This window comes from Lepisma saccharinum, chromosome 8 (genome assembly GCF_977018435.1).
Source record: "Lepisma saccharinum chromosome 8, izLepSacc3.1, whole genome shotgun sequence".
Lineage (NCBI taxonomy): Eukaryota > Metazoa > Arthropoda > Insecta > Zygentoma > Lepismatidae > Lepisma > Lepisma saccharinum.
The window spans coordinates 61,284,444-61,296,296 of record NC_139236.1 but is presented as its reverse complement, the minus strand read 5'-3'; positions in this window follow the sequence as shown (position 1 = coordinate 61,296,296).

Below are 11,853 nucleotides of genomic sequence, written 5' to 3'. Positions count from 1 at the left end.
TAGAAACAGTCTTCGTTCATTGAACTTAACAGTTAAGTTGATTAGGTGCTTCGAAGTTAACATGCGGTACTCCGCAATTCGCGATTAAAATTACCACCTGAGCGCTAGTGTCGCTTCCAATATGGCCGCTCCAAGTAGGATAAATCTTTGTTTACATTTAGCAGTAGTACAAAATAGCAGCGTGTTGTCATGACTGGTATGGTGGAAAACGTTTAAATACGCATTATTTTTAAATATTGCGAATGGAATGTGAATTCCAGGTACTCTAACAAACATGAAGCTGTACTGAGAACGACGCCTTTAATTATGATAGGCAAAAATAACACGGAAAATGCAGACGAAACTATATATACTCACTGGTTGTCCAAAGCAGTGCTGTATCACCTGTACTTGAAAGCCTGGGACAGGAGAAAATTGCGAACATATCGTTGCAGTTCTTTCTCGAAAGAGAAATGCTGGTTTAATAATAATATTCACGATTTCATGACCAGGCTATACTCACTGAAAAAGGACATCGTACTGAATGAAACAGTAACATTAGCATGTCCACTTTTTTTCTGGTTACATGTGACATGAATTCATTCTCAAACTATTTTCATCTCTCTTAATCGACTTGCGCCTGTTCCAAATTTCACACGTACGTAATACTGGTAATATATGGACGCATTGGGTAAGACGCTTCATAATTTTTCGAAAAAAAATAATAAAAGCTTTATTTATAAAGTACAATTTAAAACTTTACTTTCATGGTAATATATATTTATCTTTCGAAAAATATAGTAAGTAGACTCGTGGATTCTTCGTAATTTCCTTGCCGAATTACAGTGTTATATCCCCCATACCAATCTTCTGTCAATTACGTTTTCCCTGATTTATTAACAAATTTCATTTTTTTGATTCAACAGGGTGGAAACACATGAAAACTTTTAATTTGTTCTGACCCATAAAACGATTTAGAGAAAAAAAAAACCTGAACAGTAGACCATACTCTCTCGCATATTCCCCATGCTTTAAACAACTTCAACACAATGTATCCTACTTAGAGTACTTCCTGAAAATCCCACCAGATGGCATATCGGTTAATTTTAATCGCGAATACAATAATGTTTTGGTACGACACCGGCTATGTGCGGTCAGCGCTAGTCAACTTTTTTTGAACAGTGTCATCTGGGTAAGCAACAAGCGAGCGAGCATTGTTGCTTATTGGGAAGGTGAGGGCGTATTGGGATGAGATCTCCTGTAAGTATGTTCACGACATGAATTAAATTTCTAGTGTTACATATATCAACTGGTGTCCTGATGATCTTTATTTGCAACAATCTAATTACAGCTGGCTCGAAAACCATAGAATTTAAACGTCCATGGTTTTCACCCGGATCTGGACCGTTAACAAAACATACCCTCCACGTATTTGATATTGTACACATGTCATGAATTTGTGTCGTGTACTTTCTTTCAGTTTGATTTTACGTAAATAACACCCATGCCTGGTGCCAAACAGATTTGTGTCACAAATTTTTGCTATAATATAAAAAACATCCATGACAAAATAAGATTCGAACCCCACCTTTCGTTCATAAACAGCAAAAGGTTGAAAGATAATAACAGAGAAATGAAAGAAGAAATGATGATGAAGTTCGAAGATAACAGCAAAAGGTTGGAAGAAAAAAACACAGAAGTGAAAAAGAAGTTGGAAGGAAATAAGAAAGCATTTGAGAGAAGGATGGAAGATGTAATAATGATGGTGGAAGAAAGACACGAAGAAACAAATAGGAAGTTTGAAAGAGAAGTATCGAGAGTTAGCGAAAAATGTCAGCAGAAATTCATAAGCATGGGAATGAAAGTTTTGGAAAATAAATCACAAATAGAAAATAACATCTCCAAAATAGAGGAGGTAGAGAACAAAATAAATGAAGGCTGTGACAGAAGATACGATAGCAAAGGAGACCTTGGGATTCAGAGAGATGAGGATCCGGGATGTCCAAGAAGTCAGGGAAGAGTTAGAGAGGAGCAATAAGAAGATGCAAATCCTCGAAAATGAGATAGACAAAGAAAAAGAAGAGAATAAAGTAAATTGGAAAATAATAAGTCCTAAAGTAGAAGAAGTTAGGGGATCTGAGAATCCAAGATAAGTTAATAGATTATAACCATGGAGGAAAATATAGAAAAGAGGATTACGAAAGAAGGAAAGCAGTAGCGACGAGTCGACAACAGAAGAAGAAGAAAAATGGAAAAGATCCTTCCAAAAAGGAAAAGGAAAGGTAGTGAAGAAGGAAGCAATTAGGGAAGACTGTCAAATACGCTGGATGAAAATAATTTGGGCATGGAGAAATATAAAACAAGAATTCCTCGACCAAATGAATTGCAACATTTACCCAAGTTTAACGGAAACATTTCAGAGAAGTGTCCACGTAAATTTCTAAAGGAACTAACTACTAATATCAAACTAATGAGGATTCCAGAGCATTTGATTCTCGATCTCATTGAAAGTTGCTTTGAACAATCTGCAGCAGGGTGGTATCAGTTGAACCAACATAAATTCAAAACGTTTAAGGAATGTGGCAGAAAGTTTTCAGAATATTGTTGTAGCAATGAGATCAAAGGAAGGCAGTTAGAGACGTTGAAAAGAAAATACGTAGACTGATCAAAGGTGGAAAGTTTAGAAGAACACACGTGGGAAATGTTACGAAATTTCAGAAATTTGAATGAAAAATGGAGCGAGGATGAACTGGTAAGACAAGTCATTCAAACATTGCCTCTAAGGATCCAGGAAAATAAGGAAAGTAGATGATCTGATAGATTACTTAAGAACGGACGATATGCTGAAGAAGACGCAAGGTTCTTTGGAGAGGGAAAAGAATGAACGAGAGGGAAGATACTACACGAAAAGGCAAAATATGGAAGAAGAGCATCGTCCAGAACCCAAATTTAGGAGACAGGAGTTTGGAGTCAGGAATGTAGGGCTGAGAAACACATTCGAGGGTAGAGGAAGACGGTTCGTAAGAAACGATGAAGGTTGTCAGAGAAGAAACTTTAGACAAGAGGATGTTGGAAATTATAATAGAAGAAATGCTGGATATATGAGAGGCTATAGAGGATACCGAGGAGGAAACAATTATCGTCAATATGGACGAGATGCTAACCAGGGTTGGATAACTGAACAAAACGAAAGACATTATTAAAGGAATAGTGCAACGAGGAAGATGATAGAAGAAAATACAAATGAATGAAGAAAGAAGTGAAGCGGTAGAATTAGTAAGAAGCCAAGTACGCGAGGAAAGAAGAAATGACGAGTGGCAGTTACCAAATGATGAGTTGAGGAATGCGGAACAGGCAAGAACGACAAACATGTAGATCTCTTATAGCGACTCCCAGGTGTGAGGGCGAGAGGAAAAGAAGAAAACATGAAGGTAGAATTGGATGAAAAGTGGAATGAAGATTTGAAAGTATATCTTATTGGGGAACCTAACTTTGAAAATTTGAAGCCATGAAGAACGTTGGATGTTGAGGCACGAATAATAGAATTAAAGGTCAAATGTTTGATTGACTGTAGAACCGTCGTGGAAGTCATGAGCGATGCATGTTCGAAAAATATCAAAGGAAGATATCACCAAGCAAAGATGGACACATCGGATAAAGATAGAATTAGATTTGTTATGGCAGTCGGAAAAGAGGAATATGAGATCCAAGGAACTGCAAGAGTAATTGTGAACATTGGAGAAGTTAATTTCGAAGTCAAAGTTTTAGTCGTCAAAGGATTAAGATGTGACATAATATTGGGAGTACCATTCTTAGAAAATTATGATGGACATATATACATAAAAGAAAGAAGACTGAACCTGGAATCGTTGGGAAAGGGCAGAATTGATATTCCTATGAAAACTGAAGAAGAGGAGAAAGTTAGCATTAAAAGGCAGAGTATTGTGTTTAACGAAGATGATGTGCTGTATAATGAAGAAAAATATGATGAATATAGTACAAATGAAAATGTGAAAGAAGAAATGGAGAAAAAGGATGTTGAAATAAATGACGACGAATATATCGCATCAGCAGAGGAAATACAGACAAAAGTCGAAAAATGCCAAGATGTCTCCAAAGAAGAGAAGGAAGAATTGAAGAATATCCTAATAAAACACAAAGATATTTTTAGCCAACGACCAGGACTAACTGATGTGTATGTGTATAAAATCAAGGTGTATATGGATAAACCCATCGTATCTCGTCAGAACTCCATACCTTCCTCAAAGACAAAAGCAGTAGAGAAAGCGTAAAAAAATGGATTGACTGGGAAATTATAGAAAACTCTAATAGTATTCATGAAAGTCCGATGCATGTTGTGGACAAGCCAGATGGAGCTGTGAGGCCTGTATTGGACTTGAGAGAAATAAATAAACATATTCTGCTGCCAAGGAACAAAGTAGAGAGAATTAACAAACTACTACATACATTCGCTGGAAGTAGGTATTTTTCTTCCTTTGATCTGACTCTCGGGTATTTCCAAGTTAAGATTGAAACAGAATCTAGAAAATACACGGCATTCCGATATGGATCTACGTTATTCCAGTTTCGAAGATTACCCTATGGGTTAAATTCATCGGTCTCAGCTCTCATGACTACCTTGAACCGGATATTTGGTATTGAAACCAGGGACTAGCTAACCATTTATGTGGATGATATGTGTATATACACTAAAGATTGGAAAACTCACATATCAAAGATAGATTGGGTATTGAAGAAATTGGTAGATGCTGGATTGACTGTGAAATTAGAGAAGTGTTCCTTCGCAACACGAGAAGTAAGATTCCTGGGATATGTGGTATCTGGAGGAGAAATAAGGATAAGTGAAAACAAGAATGACGCTATCAAATGTTTCCCAAGGCCCATAACCAAGAGACAGTTGCAAAGATTTTTAGGAGTATGCAATTGGAGAGCAAAATTCATAAAGAACTTCTCAAGTAAGGCTAAATTCTTGTATGATCTTTTGAGAAAACACTTCAATGGAAATAGAATATGAAGCTTTTGATTTGTTGGAAGCACCAGCTATGAGCCACCCGAATTTTGAAGAACCATTCCTGTTAGGCACAGACGCATCAAAAGTTGGGCTCGGAGCTTATTTATTCCAAAAGTCGAAAGATGCAGAGAAGATTTGAAAATGGAAAGTTATGACAAAGAAGTTAGTGTAGAAATATATTCACGTCTACAATAAATTGACGACACAAAAGTTTTTTGTCCTCAAGGAGGCGAATTGTGTTACGTGCCAGAAAGGCAAACACAATCAAGTCGCAAGATGAAGTACCGTATGCGCTAAAATATAAAGTACTGAAATGAAAAGATGAACAAAAGTATAAGACATGTTACAATATAGTCACTGGTCTGTATGCAACCCAAATAACAATCGTGCCTTTTGGGTTGTATAACTGTCAGGAAACCTAAGGTTAGGTTAGGTTAGGTAAGGGCATGTGGAGTGGACGATTGTCATTGGGGTTGTATGTATATAGACCAGTCACCTTTTTCAAACTCGGTCCACCTTCACGACCGCTTCCGTATGAGCGGAAATAATGCTCAACTATGAATACTTTTTTCCTCCGTCGAGAGACCCATTTCCAACAACAACTGCACAACACAACTTCCTTTTCACTACTGCGAACACGTGCAGCTGGAGCTATGCCCCGTCGACAAACGCAACCACGTGTTCGAGATGCGCGAGTTTCAGTACTGTATATTTTGGCGCATATCGTAGTTCGCGGGAGCGACAATTGATGTCAGCGCGTTGCAGTACGAAGGCGGAAAGAGATTGTAGAGATAAGAAGAGAAGAAAGATGATTGTATATATAATAATAATAATTAGGAAACAAATGAATGAATAATACAAAATTATGTATCTCGAAGAATAGACAGATTGTAAATGATAAACAATTAAGATAAAGTATATATTAACATGAATGAAACCGAGGAAACGATTATGAAAATGTGTCCTTTTCTGATTTGTGAATCAGAATCGTTTTACTTACCTCAGGCAAGGAGAAAGTTGTCAGTTTTTATTATTGGTTGTCTGTCCCCGGAGGCGCTATTATAAGTTAGTCGCCCCGAAGCACTTTCTGGCTGCGGTTTCTGTTAGTAGCACTGGGTCAGTGTGGGCGCTTCATGTTAGCGATCCGTGATATATATTCCCTTTGGTTTGGCCTAGGTGGCGGCGCTAGTTCTAAGATTAGACGCCCCTAAAATTTTCTTTTTCGAGTATAGTTCATTGACTAGGTCGTTATGCCAAAGCAAAGAGGGAAGAGAGCTGGCAAAAGAGTACGTGAATTCATCTTGGAACACCGACGACGAGAATGCGGAGAGACGATTCAACCTCCTGTTATTAGCCGAGATCCGCTAGGTCTCCAATATGACATATCAAGGAGTGAGAAGGAGTTTAAGCTTGTAGCTACAGAAGAATCGACGTCAGCACAAGGCATTTATGACAATAGTAAAGGAAGCAATGATTAAAACCCAAGAAGAAAAGAGACTCATCTTTAGGAGATAATATAAAGATGACATGATTGCAATTTATATGCCCATAACAAAAATTTTCCAGTGATTGATTGTAAATAGAAATAAGAAGAAGAAGAAGTTTCCAATGATTGATTATAACAAGAAGTTTCCAATGATTGAAAGAAGAAGAAGCCTTTCAACATTAAAAGAAGTAGTTTCCAATGATTGAAAGAAGAAGAAGCCTTTCAACATTATAAGAAGAAGTTTCCAATGATTGACTGAAAGAAGAAGAAGCCTTCACAATATAAGAAGTTTCCAATGATTGATTGAAAGAAGAGGAAGCTTTTCAGAATCGTAAAAATCCTAAAATAGAAGCCTGTGGAATGTGAGAAGCAGCAGCATAATACATAGAATAATTGCAACGTAGAAGGAAGGATAAACTTATTAATAAAAATATACTATTCAGCATATAAATTGTATAGATGTTTTTCCAGAATATATTTTCGGTTTAGACCTTCCGTTGTGGGTAAACCTTGTGTTTTCTTTCAAGTATAAACGATATTACTCAATCCTAATAGCCCTAGGTATCTTTTGTTTCTACCCTGAGCTAAGCTGGATCCTGAGCAACAGGATTTTGCCAAATTAACCATTCCCCGTTGTGATTGCACACCGGTTAACACCGCGGCCCGACTATAGGACTGTCGGTACCACGTGGCGATGGTGTACAACTGACCACTATGAAATTGATTGAACCCGCCTGCCCACCCAAATATTTTTTTGTTAAATGTTAAAATAGCAAACATTTCAAAAGCTTGCTCTAGTTGATTGTAACGCAGACATAACCACCGAAGCATACATAACTTGATATTTCCTTCATCCTTTCGCCCACACCATCGAAAGGCTTCGGCAATGATGCTGCTAAGGGTCGAAATTAGATTTAAACAAATGTTAAATTGCCATGTAGTTCCTTGTGGAATTGAACAACCTGTCCACCACCAGCTGTGGTATCCCATCTTTCCCCCCCTTTCCCTGCCTACCCACCCTCCCAAATTTATTACCCTGTTCACCTGTTGATGTTCGTAACGCCAACTTGACTACAGGGTGATTATTAAGCCCTCCATTTCCCACACCACCCACCCAATATACATCAAGTTCAAAAACTTGTTTTACGGTTTACATGTCCGTACCACATGCATCAGGGCCCATCCTCCCCTCCCCAACCCACCCGCGCCACTCAAGTTGTTCCATGGCAATAGGATAGTACTTTTTAAAGGCTCCCATGCTACCAGAGAGTTACTATCCTCCCACCCACCATGCCAGCAACCCTTCGGATGCCACCCGCCCGTAATAATGCGCACACGGGACCGACCGATATGATGAAATTGAAGGGACACTCACACAGAACGCTGATGGACATCCTGGGATTCGGACACGGAACCCATTGAGTTGTAGAGCGCAGTGCTAACCATTCTGCCACTGAGGTCGGCAGTAGGACAATGACACGGTATGTCAGAGATCCATTTTCGAGTCTTGGTCGATCATCCGTTATTCCCTAAAATTAATACAACATAACCTTGTATTCATGACTTGGTTCTCCATGGACGTCCGCAGGATTTTTTCCAGGGAGGGGCAAGGAAGGTATGTTTTTCCAGGGGGGGGCAAACAAGGCACATTTTCCCGAAAAATAGTGTTGTTCCCTAAAAAAATATTGCTTAAATTTGAATTTATGGTGTTCATGCAATAATTAACACATATTATTGTGGCTGAAATGAAATTATATGTGTGAAATACATAATTTTGGTTGACTTTCATTTTCCAGGGGGGGCACGTCCCCCCTGCCCTTCCGGACGCCCATAGTTCTCCTGTGTTTACGTATAGCTATTACACCCGTGTATCATTGAAGTTAATCAATAATTTGCTTTATAAATCAATGTCGCAACGTTAAATCGGAAGCTAACGTGATGTACACGTTATCTTAATTCTAATCACTTTGAAAGAGCAGAACCTCGTATCGCACATACTCATGAACTCTGCAGATGACGAAAATATAATTAATAGCTATTCATAAAATGAAATTGTAATCCATTTACTGCTTTAAAAATGCTTGACTATTACAAGAGATTTATTACAGGAGGAAGCAAAGATAAAGAAAGAAACATGCAAATCCTTCCAATCAAGTAGCATTTTTAAAACTGCAAATTACCATGAACCGTATAAACGGAACGGAAGAGTAAAGTTTGTCTAGGAAATTGGTTGCACGCAATGTTAATTGGATATTGTCCATTGTCTAGTGCTTTAAACTAATGTCATCCTAACACTGCTTTTCGTGAGAGCACTTCTCCCTTCGTCTTCAGGTGAACAAATTTCATTTTCGGTGGTGGGATTCGAACCTACGACAGACCTGTAGAGCAAACATTACTAAAAATTGCAACGTGCCACAACTCGTAACTCCAGGGTATGGAGATCCGAATTGGCAACACACCGCTCCTTGCTCCGGCTGGTCAGTTGGGAGCACCAGTTCTCACCCAGGGAAGGAAACCACCGAATTGCGACACGTGACAGTAAATAAAATTCCAAATACTTTATAATTAAAATGTCCAAAATCTTTAATCACGAATCGCGCGCGTACATACTGCTTCGCACAAGTTATAATTTGTTGGGCCTTGCACGCTCGCAGGCAGTGATAAGCAATTTATTTAACACGAGAGTCCGCGCACCGCCTTCAACTGCCTACCTCAAGCGCGAGGCGCAGCATAACAGATTGTTCTAACTTACAATACAAACTCATAACATAAAATAACACAAGAAAAACTGATAATTTATATAACACATCAATGTTAATTAGCGATAGTAAGCTAAAGTTAAGGTTGGCAACAATTAAGAATGCCAACGTGGAAGTTTTTACATCGCCAAGAACACGAAGTGTGGTTCCCCCACTCTTAACATAAACAGCCAATAGGAATACGATATTTTATTGAAAACGAGGGAGAAATACTTTGCTATAATATCACAATGTTAAACTATATAGAAATAACTAACTGATTTTATCAAATAAATCATATTTGCCCTTGTACAGTCATGGAAAAAAGTTCTTCCCCATAAGGCTTTAATAGGAGCAAGTAATGCAGGAGGGTAGGCAACACATATTGCACCCTTCGATGATCGGGTGATTTTGCCTGTCTTAACACCGAGAAATGTGTTCCACGCGAAGGTCAACATGACAGGAAAGCAAAGAGGGTCACGTGACTATTGGTTACGTGGAGTGTTGTTGTGCTTCTCCACGTCCCCAGTTCTTGATCCACATTGCAGAAAAAGTAGAGCTGCATGCAATATATGAAAATAGGTTGTTTTCAACTACACGCTTAATTATAATTTTCCCAATTGTAAATCTATCAGACGTGTCTCCCGATTTAGTCGGGACAGTCTTTTACTTTGAATTCCTGTTTGTCATAGGCGTAACTTGACGGGAACAGAAACGGCATTTGTAACCCCCCCCCCCCAAATCAGGTTTCTTAAAGCTGCTAAAACAGGAAATAAATACTATGATTTGACGCGTCCAAAAAAAGTATTATATTGACAGATTGTTCCCAAATACATAGATAGCAATTTAATAGTTTGAAAGTGTCTCAGATTTGTTTATTATGTCACATCTTAGCGTGGCACAGGTCTACTACAAAAGTGGAATTTCGTAACAGAAATATGAACCCACTCCTTTTATTTCGTAGCCGATTTCATCTTGAAACTGAAATTAAGAATACTAGTTAACAATGTCATTGGTAAACAATAAAAAAATGTGTTTGACCCAATTCTTTAATACCTTATCATAATCTTTATCGCAATTTTAAATTTTGTTGTAAGTCCACTTTATGCAAAAAAAAAAAAAGGTAAAGTTCTCACCTGTGCTTAGCGCTACGCCATGAAGGCGTATAGGGGGTGTGGGGGGTAACGCCCCACACTTTCTTGATTCGTTCGTGAGTGGGGGTGATGTGATCAGCATCACGCCCCTGACCGCCTTTACCCCCAGGGTTTCCCCAGGTACCCATGTCATTCGACGCTGGGTGGGCGCTGGGGCCGCTTCCAACGTTAGAAAAGTTCCCGGGCTTGAACCGGCCGGGAATCGAACCCGGGGCCTATAGCATGGTAGTCAGACGCGTTACCGACTGAGTCACCGGCACAGATAGACTAATCTGAACTGCATACAGTTTAAAGTGGGATCCGAACCACTATGTGCGATCACCTGGTATCGTACCCGAGATCCCTTGATTACAAGGCCTTACCACTACGCCATCAGTGAGGCGCACACAATCTTTGTATTTCGACCTTTTTAAACCTATATGTATCATATAAGAGGTTGTTTAACGTTGCTATGCCTCTATCGATTATATTTAGCCAGTATTCGAGCACATAGCATCAGGTTTCATAGAATATAAGCTTCTCTTCCATGTTTATGGTTTCCTGTCTGCAGTAGAAAAACTGGCAGGTTCCCATAGCTTTTATTTCAATAGTCTTCCAATGGTTGCATATCATATCACTCAAATTTGATTCATTCGTTTCGAACACAATCCCCGATGGCGCAGTGGGGTCGTGGGCGCCTTGTAATTAAGGGATCCCGGGTTTCGATACTCGGTGGAGGAACATAGTGGTTCGGATCCCCCTTTAAACTGTAGGTCCATTCACGATTAGCCTAACAGGACATAAAGTGGACTTAAGACACCAAATCAAGCAACCAACACAATCCCGTTATTGTCCAGATTATCGAATCCAGAGCCTTCGTCGCGAATAACATAAGCAGGAAGACAACGTGAAATAACCGAACAGAAACAGAACCTAAAACCTACATCGGATAGATTGGATTAAGTCGACGATACAGCACGGGTTCTGAAATGAAAAAGAATACGAAAGTTGAAGGACCTCTATACGCAACCACTTTTCCTCCACTCAATGGGGAAGATATCCTTCTAGCTGAGAAGCCTTTACGTAGGAGTGCCCTGAGGGAACTTCAAGGCCACGACGATAAAGTGTTCTAGTGCAATGACGGGACCAAAACATACGTCAGATAGCTGTGTTCCTCCTTATTTCGTACGCCATTGAATACTGGAACACGTGACCTCGTCTTTGATAGAGCAGAAGCCTGCTTGCTTGCCACCACCCTTTAGTTCAGTGACCTTCGCCCGTAGTCAGCAAGAGTGAATGACTCACCAGATACTTGTTGTCTGTGAGGCTACACAAGAATAGATATTTCGTTAGTGGCTGTAAGTATTGTTTCATCTGCAGTTATATCAGTTAACATTTCAATAGTTTTCTAATGGTTACGTTAGTGATAAACATGTAAATTAGTTCTCGAGAGTGAACGTTTTATCTATTTGAACGGGGGATTTT